We start from the raw sequence: 8421 nt of genomic DNA, 5'->3' as shown, positions 1-8421 counted from the left end.
GCCTGGTGTCTACAGATGCTTCCCGCCGCGACTCAAACCCCATCAGTCAGAGATCCACAGAATGTGACATTTAATGTTATTTGGTCATTTGATGCTGAGACATATCCGCTCCTGATGGTTCAAAGAAGATACTGAGCATCTTCACCTACCAGTGAAGTTGTTTATCGTGGCAATGTAGCCACTGGGGAGAATTGCCCATTCTGCAGACCTTTACTGTCCATGAGAGGACACAAGATACAGGATAGTTGACAGCTTAGCTCAATCAAGACAGAATAAGCTAGTCTTTCATACTTCCTGTTTCAGTAAGGTTTGTCAGTTGATTCGGGCCAGAAGGCTACAGATTGATGCTCCAATGTGCTGCACACAGAGGTAATCAGCTGTCTCTACAAATTGCTTAAATTTTAGAAGCTATGTTTTTGTGCTCCTTATATTTTCAGGTAAGTCATTCTTGGATTTCTAATGGGGTTGAAGACAGGGTGTAGTCTCATAGCCAACTCAAGCTGTTTGGCATTGAGAGATATGACATAGATTTGAGAGGCGGTGTAGACTTAAGCCTTTTTTTTTTTTAAAGATTTATTTATTATTATATGTAAATATACTTCAGACACAGTAGAAGAGGAAGTCAGATCTCATTACAAGTGGTTGTGAGCCACCATGTGGTTGCTGGGATTTGAACTCAGTACCTTTGGAAGGGCAGTCACTGCTCTTAATTGCTGAGCCATCTTTCTAGCCCAAGTTAAGCCTTTTTAAGTTGGATTGTGCCCTTCCCCCAGCCTGGTGCAGGCTGATTTAGATCTTGCTCTGCCACAGCTAACCCACAGCTAGCCCACCTAGGGTGGAGCCTTCCTACCTAGGAGAAGCCTATTATCCTGCCGCTTCTGCAACTTCCTACAAGGAGCCACCACATGCTGACTTACTGAGCTTGCCTGCCCAGACCAGTTCCTGACTAGCAACAAGATGGTAATGAGGTGACTTGATCCTGGCATTGAGGAGGATGAGTCCCCTTCCCTTTATATACTCAGACTCCTAAGTAAACATTGGGCCTTGATCAGAAACTTTTGTCTTGGTCTCATTTTCTCTCTCTCTCTCTCTCTCTCTCTCTCTCACACACACACTTCCCTTCCCCCCAATCCAAAACCCCAGCTTTCCTCTCTGCAACCAGGTTAGTGTACCTGGCAGTTACACTGGATGGCAGAGTGCTTTATCTAATTGACAAATTGTTGGACTGGAGTCATTTATACCTCATACTGTGTAATTTACTTGTCATATATATCTGGGACTAGAGGGTTTTTTTGTTTTGTTTGTTTGTTTTTTGTTTGTTTGTTTTTTGGTTTTTTGAGACAGAGTTTCTCTGTGTAGCTCTGGCTGTTCTGGAACTCACTCTGTAGACCAGGCTGGCCTCGAACTCAGAAATCCGCCTGCCTCTGCCTCCCAAGTGCTGGGACTAAAGGCGTGCGCCGCCGCCGCCACCACCACCTGACTAAAGTTTTTTTTTATTGGACAGAAAACGTGAGATGTAGAGGAATTTTCCTTAATTATCAGATTGGCTAATAAAGATGACAAATAGCCAATTGCTGGGCAAAAATGAGGAGGTGGGTTTTTCTGGGCAAGACAGGAAGAGGAGGGGAGGAGGAGGAGTTTCAGGAGATGGGAACAGAGGAAGAGAGAGGGAGAGCTGTGAGAAGGAAGATGGAGCAGAAGCACATGGCCTGGAGGAACTGCAAGTAGCAGGGATTTCATGGCTGGGGAAGAAAGTGGTATAGAGACATAACTGCCCAGTATAGGTGTGCAGTTTATAATCTATAACTGAGTTGTGTTTTTCTTGGATGCACTTATTGAGGTGGAGATTTACCACAACACAAAATGATCTTTCTGAGAAGTCCTTCATCCTTGGTTGGACATAGAAGTGGCAGTTAAAGTAGCCTCACAGAGAGATGTTCAGGCCAGTGGTCCTCTGTGTCCACCCAAACTCAGCACTGTGTGAGATTCTAGGATAGCAGTACAAATCTATGTGGGGAGAGTCAGGCTGAAGGGACTCCAGGAAGGACTAGGGTTAGTTGCCCCTTAGCCCAGCAGAGTGCCTACATGAAAATTAATTGGAAAATAAGTGATATTTCTTGAACATCTGAGTTCACGTGCATAAATATGCTAAAACTTTCTTTCTTTTTTTTTTTTAAACAAGAGCACAAATCTACTTTTATTTATTTACTCTCCATTAGTTTAAATCCAGGATGCGTACAGCATCACATGGATTCTGTGTCCAATGGCCTTTGCAGGAAGGTTGCTTTGGAATTTGGCACGAGCCATACCATTGTCTCCATGGGCCCGAGTTACTTTTCCCCAGATCACTCTGGTTTGGTTTGGCTTGCCTCCAGGAGTCACTGTATCGTTTTTTGCTTTTTACACATACGGACATCTCTTGCCTAAGTAGAACTCAGTTTCATCTCAGGCATAAATGCCTTCAATTTTAAGAAGAGCCATATGCTCTCTTTGGTTCCAGAGACCTTGCTTGTAGCCAGCAAAAATGGCCTTGCACCACAGCCTTCCAGACATACTTGCTTTTAGAAGTCCTGTTCCCAGCAGGCCTCCACCGGCTCCAAGATGGTGGAAAGAGCTAAAACTTTCTTTGTAACTGGTATTCAGCTATGTTTGCTTTGTTTTTTGTTTGTTTGTTTGTTTGTTTGGTTGGTTGGTTGGTTTGGTTCTCCATGACAGGGCTTCTCTGTAAGGTTAGAATTTTCAAAACCTACTTTAATTATGGTTCTTTAATGCTTCAACCTCCCTTCTAGCCACCACTCTCCAGAGGCAGGGGAAAAGAAAGGTTAGTAGGAAAAGGTGGTTGAGGACCTGTTTACAAATAGTTCTGTGAGGGCGAGTCCAATCATCATTGTCAGCAATCCAGTATACTAGCAATCACCAAACAAGAGTCAGCAGCTGTTTGATCCAGAGGAAACCTCTAGGCTCCACAGATTGGCTGGAGTCCGAGGAAGCCCCAAGTAGCAGCTGGAATACCACCAGAAGTCCTTTGGTGCTTTTCTCTCTATGAAGTCACTACAAGCGAAGAGCATGAAGAATGCAAGGGAAACCAATGCAAGAGCATCATCCACTGTCTGTTGGGTTACACTTATTCTCCTTTCAAACATCACATGTCCTCTCAAGTGTCCGCTCCAGTTAAACATCACATGCTCAAACTTATCCTCTCATAAGACAGCTTCCAGAAAAACATCACAGGACACAACTGAGTCTCCAATGAAACAAGAAATTCCCACTTCACCACCCCTGCTGCTCAGGGGAGGGGTGTACTGATAAAGGGGTGTGGGCTGGAGAGTTGGGCCAGCAATGAAGAGGACTGGCTGCTTTCCCAGAAGGCCAAGGTTTGATTGCTAGCACTGAATGATTCTGTTCTTATACTGTACTTCAAAACTGTTAGCATCAGGGCATCCAACGCCTGTGTCAACGCATGGGCAGGTCCACAGACCTGTTGCCAGGGCAACAGCCACCATATTTCCAGAATCCATTGGGCTCACCTCCCACCTTTACCTGCAGCCCATATATATATACGGGGAACATTCCTCCATCTCTCTCTCTCCCCTCCTCTCTTTCCACAATACTGCCCCCCTCTCCCTCTCAATTAAACCTCTTACATGTGGAACTGTTCGGGCCTAGAGTGTGGTATGTTCTGATGCGACCCGCCATTCTAACACATCAAAAACAGTGTGTAATTACAGTGTCAGAGGATCTGACGTCCTCTCCTGGCTACCTTGAACTCTGATTATATGCACTGCACTTAAATATATGCAGGTAAAATACTAATATTCATAAAATAAATAAAAATCATTTTAGCCAGGATATAGTTGTGCATGCCTTCATGCCTAGCACTGGAAAGGCAAAGGCAGATAGATTTCTGTGAGTTTGGGGCTGGTCTGGTTTATAGAGTGAGTTCCAGGACAGCCAGGCCTACACAAAGAAAATGAGGAGGTGGAGGTGGAGGAGGAGGAAGAGAAGGAAAAGGAAGAGGAGGACAAGATCAAAGAGGAGAAGGAGAAGGAGACAGAAGAGGAGGAGGGGAAGGAAGAGGAGGAAATAAAAGTGTCTTTATGTAGACCAGGATGGCCTTGAGCTAAGATCCTTCTGCTTCCTGAATGTTATAGTCTCCACTTACCTAACTGGTATCTTCAGAAATTGTATTGATTGATTGGTTGGTTTTTATGTTCATTTGCTTTAAATATTTATTATAGCTATATGTATGTGTATTGGGGGCAGTATGTACATGTGTATGCAGGTTTTTTTTTTTAAAAAAGATTTGTTTATTTTTATTTATATGAGTATACTATAGCTGTCTTGAGACACACACCAGAAGAGTGCATCGGATCCCATTACAAATGGTTGTGAGCCACCAAGTGGTTGCTGGGAATTGAACTCAGCACCTCTGAAAGAGCAATCCATGTTCTTAACCTCTGTGCCACCTCTCCAGCCCCACAGGCAGGTTCTTGCAGAGGCCAGAGACATCAGACTTCCTGGAGCTGGAGTTGTAAGCCACCACATGGGTGCTAGGAACCAAGCCACCATCCTCTGCCAGAGCAGTATGCTCTCTCACCTGCTGAGTCATCTCTCCAACCTCTTACTTATTTTGTGCTCAGGTGTGTTTATGTGTTTGGGTGTACAAGTGCTATAGTACTTGTGTGAGAATTAGTTCTCTCCTTTTGCCACCATGTGGGTCCTGGGAATCAAACTCAGATCTTCAGGATTGCTGACAGGTGGCTTTACTTGCTGAACCATGTGGCTGGCACCATTGTTTTTGAGACAGGATTTTGCTGTGCAGCCCTGGGTAGACTAGAATGTAATGAATCCCTTTTCCTCTACCTTCCAAATGCTATGATTTGCTGGGGTGCATTATCACACATAACTTTTTTTTTAAATTTTTTATTTTTATTTTTATTTTTTGGTTTTTCGGGACAGGGTTTCTCTGTATAGCCCTGGCTGTCCTAGAACTCACTTTGTAAACCAGGCTGGCCTCAAACTCAGAAATTCGCCTGCCTCTGCCTCCCAAGTGCACCACCACTGCCCAGCTCACATATAACTTTTGATTTTGTTCTAAATAGACAATATATTCACAAGAATTACCCCATCTCCCTGCACCTCATTATTTTCTCAAGATTGAACCAATAATACTGAATTCTTCTGCATGTTTTAATGTTAATATTAGTAATTGGTACATGTTAATAATGTTAACATATATTAATGCAAGGCACAGTTTTAATACAGAATAGCCATAGCTGGCCTGATATTCTCTCTATAGCCCAGGCTGGCCCCCAAGTCATGGCGATCCAACCTCAGTATCTCAAGTGCTATGATTACAGGCCTCTCCAACCTGGCCCCCTAGATTTTCTTACTTTACATGTATGATGTTTTGCCTGCACATAGGTATATATGTGTATAACATGTGCTCCTGGTGCTTGCTGAGGTCAGGAAGAGGGACTCAGATTCCCTGAGACTGAGACTGGAGTGACAGACAGTTGTGAGCTGCCATGTGGGTGCTGGAAGCAAACCTGGGTTCTTTGTTAAAGAAGCAAATGCTCTTACCCACTGAGCCAATGTATTTGGGACATTACTTCTGCATCATTACATAAGAGACTCATTGACCCTTTCTTGGGTCTGCATTGCATTCCATTGTGGCAGGAACACATGGAGTTTGACCATGGACATTCATGTGTGGCCATCTGTAGTTATGACTGATATGTTTTGGAATGCAGCGCATGATGTGGCAGGAGGGGGTGCCACAGTGGGCCTATGCTGAGGCCCCACTCCCCCATATCAGCCATATGATTGCTCTAGGATTAAAATAAAGCTTATTTTGGACTTGGGGAAGGGAGTAGAGGCAGAGAAAGAAAGGGGACAGAGAAGGACAGAGAGAGGAGAGAGAAAGAATGGAAGAGGCCAGCCTGGAACACATGGGGATGTGAGGAAAGAAAGAAAGAAAGAAAGAAAGAAAGAAAGAAAGAAAGAAAGAAAGAAAGAAAGAAAGAAAGGAAGGAAGGAAGGAAGGAAGGAAGGAAGAGAGAAAGAGAAAAAGAGAGAAAGAGAGAAAGAAAGAAAGAGAGAGAGAAAGAGAGAAAGAGAGAAATAAAGAAAGGAAGAGAGAGACCACCCGTGAACAAACAGTCCTTTTATAACAAGCCTGGCTGTTGCTAGGTAACTGTTGGGCAGAGCCTAGAGGAAATGCTAATAATGACAACCGTAAACAAGTTGATATCATCATCATTACACATATACAGATATGACTGAAAGGGTCATAGGTCATGTATGTGGTACTTAATTGGAAGGAGTTATTTTATTCCCTCTGTGAGTATGCAAAACAAACAAACAAACAAACATCCTTAGTTCAAAAGGACAAAGGCTAAGTGGAGTTTCCATTTAAAATAGTTTTGCTCTTTATCCCTCCTCCACAGCCTCCCTCTCAGATCTCAGATCTTCATTCCACTCATCCCTCTCTCCCCCTCCCTCTTTTCATAGTTTGTTGTTGTCTTGATATACACAAGTGGCTGCTTTAGTCTTCATTTTGTAACTGAGAGGGTCATTCAATAAAAGAACAATTTTTTATTGAATAGATTTTTTTTTAAAAAAACACAGTATACAAATCTGGAGCACTTTGAGAATTTCCATGTCACCCTCTGGCAGACAGCATTCTGATCATCTCTGTACTGGTCCAGTTTTACTATACGTGCTGCTGAAGGGGGCACAGAAAGTTGAAAATTTGTTTTTCTCCATCTAATGAATACTTTTGATTACCTTTTATTAATAATTTCTCTCCCCCTCCCCATCTGAGACAGGGTTTCTCTGTGTAGCCCTGGCTGTCCTGGAACTCACTCTGTAGACCAGGCTAGCTTGAACTCAGCTATCCTTCTGCCTCTGCCTCCCAAGTGCTGAGATTAAAGGCTTGCAACTCTTCTGCCTAGTAATTTCTCTTCAGAACATAATTTATATTCTTAAATTTCGTTTTGGTTGTTACAGTTTTAACTGCTGTCTAGACTGAGACTCTTCACCTAGAAGCAAAGTCACCATTGGTTTGCTCCTGGTCAAGAAGACGTTTAAGGTTTCAGTCTTTGTAGACTTGTAGACTCAATTTTCTGGTGGATTTTGGGTCTCAGGGTGCAATTTCACAGCTGGGCACCAGGTGGCAGTTAATTTCTTCTGATAATCTTTAAACTGAGTCTACAGAGTTTGTGCCAGTATGCCCAACAGAGTTCAACAATTTTAAGCTATTTAATAAAATGCTCTACAGCCAGATCTTGTGGAGGAATTTCCTCGGTTGAGGCTCCCTCCTATCTCATGACTAGCTTGTGTTGCGTTGATAGAAAACTAGTGAGCACAGCATGAAATGCATTCTCCAAGAGGAGAGAGCAGGTTCTTAGAGTAGCCACAAATCCACAAGTAGAGTAGTCATCCACTCATGACTCTGGGTGTGAGTAGTGTGGAGCAGTGATGGGGCAGCAGTTCCCTGTAGAGGATGAGGGGCAGCCTCAGCCAGGAGCAGCCTCCAGGAAAGTCACGTCACTCTAATATTACTCTCCACAAGGGCTTCAGGCTCAAAGACTCCTCACGTGCATCTGAATGAAACTACACACTTAAGAGAAATCACTTTTTAAAACACGTTAGTGAAGTTTCAACCTGTTAGTGAAGGACCCTGGGTTTCCCCTGGAAGACAGATTTCAAAGGCTGATGGATGTGCCTCCACTGTCCCTCCGATCTGCACTAGTGAAGACAGTCACAGGCTGGGATATCAGCAAGGCAACGCTGTGCTTCCAGAGTTTCTTATTGAAGTGTTCAGCAGTGCATTGTTATAACTGGGTGAAGGTTACACAGTTATTATATATGAGATAGTTTATGGAAGTGTAAAATGAATTAATAGGACCCAAACCTAAAGACGTGCCTAAAAAAATATCATTGTCTCACTCTGTGGCTCTAGCTAGCCTGGAACTCGATGTATAGACCAGGGTGGCCTTGGACTCTAAGAGACCCCTGCCTCTGCCCCCTGGGTGCCTGGATTGAAGAAGTGTACCACCAGGCCTGGATCTCATTGTGTTTGGATATAGTAACAATGGAGCTTACAAACTGCCCTTACAGCATGCTTCCATTGGGAGAAACACACACCATTGGAAATGATATTTCTTAAAAGCTGTAACCAGCCTGCTGTGGTGACAGACCTTTAATCCCAGCAGGCAGATCTCTTGAGTTTCACAGCCAGCATAGTTTACAGAGAAAGAGAGTTCCCGATATCCAGGGCTACACGGAGATATCCTGTTTTGAATAAACAAATAAATAAATATTAAAAATAAATTAAAAAAACTATCACCCGGACATCTAGTTATTTCCTTTGTTTCTTAGATTAAGATAGGTCTGTACCCTGTCTTCCCCTTTTCT

At 43.4% G+C, this 8421-nt stretch overlaps 1 non-coding gene and 1 pseudogene across 1 annotated transcript; both read right to left on the bottom strand.

Moving 5' to 3' along the window:
- Positions 1-2220: 2220 nt before the first annotated feature.
- On the bottom strand, positions 2221-2591 carry LOC116086346 (annotated as a pseudogene).
- Positions 2592-6633: 4042 nt separating this feature from the next.
- Positions 6634-6740, bottom strand: LOC116086670. Its single transcript, XR_004117046.1, has one exon. It is a non-coding gene; the product is annotated as a U6 spliceosomal RNA (small nuclear RNA).
- Positions 6741-8421: the final 1681 nt, after the last annotated feature.

Source organism: Mastomys coucha, unplaced genomic scaffold (genome assembly GCF_008632895.1).
Source record: "Mastomys coucha isolate ucsf_1 unplaced genomic scaffold, UCSF_Mcou_1 pScaffold12, whole genome shotgun sequence".
In the NCBI taxonomy this organism is placed as follows: Eukaryota; Metazoa; Chordata; class Mammalia; order Rodentia; family Muridae; genus Mastomys; species Mastomys coucha.
The sequence above is the reverse complement of the archived record's forward strand: the minus strand, read 5'-3'. Positions and strand labels throughout refer to the sequence as shown.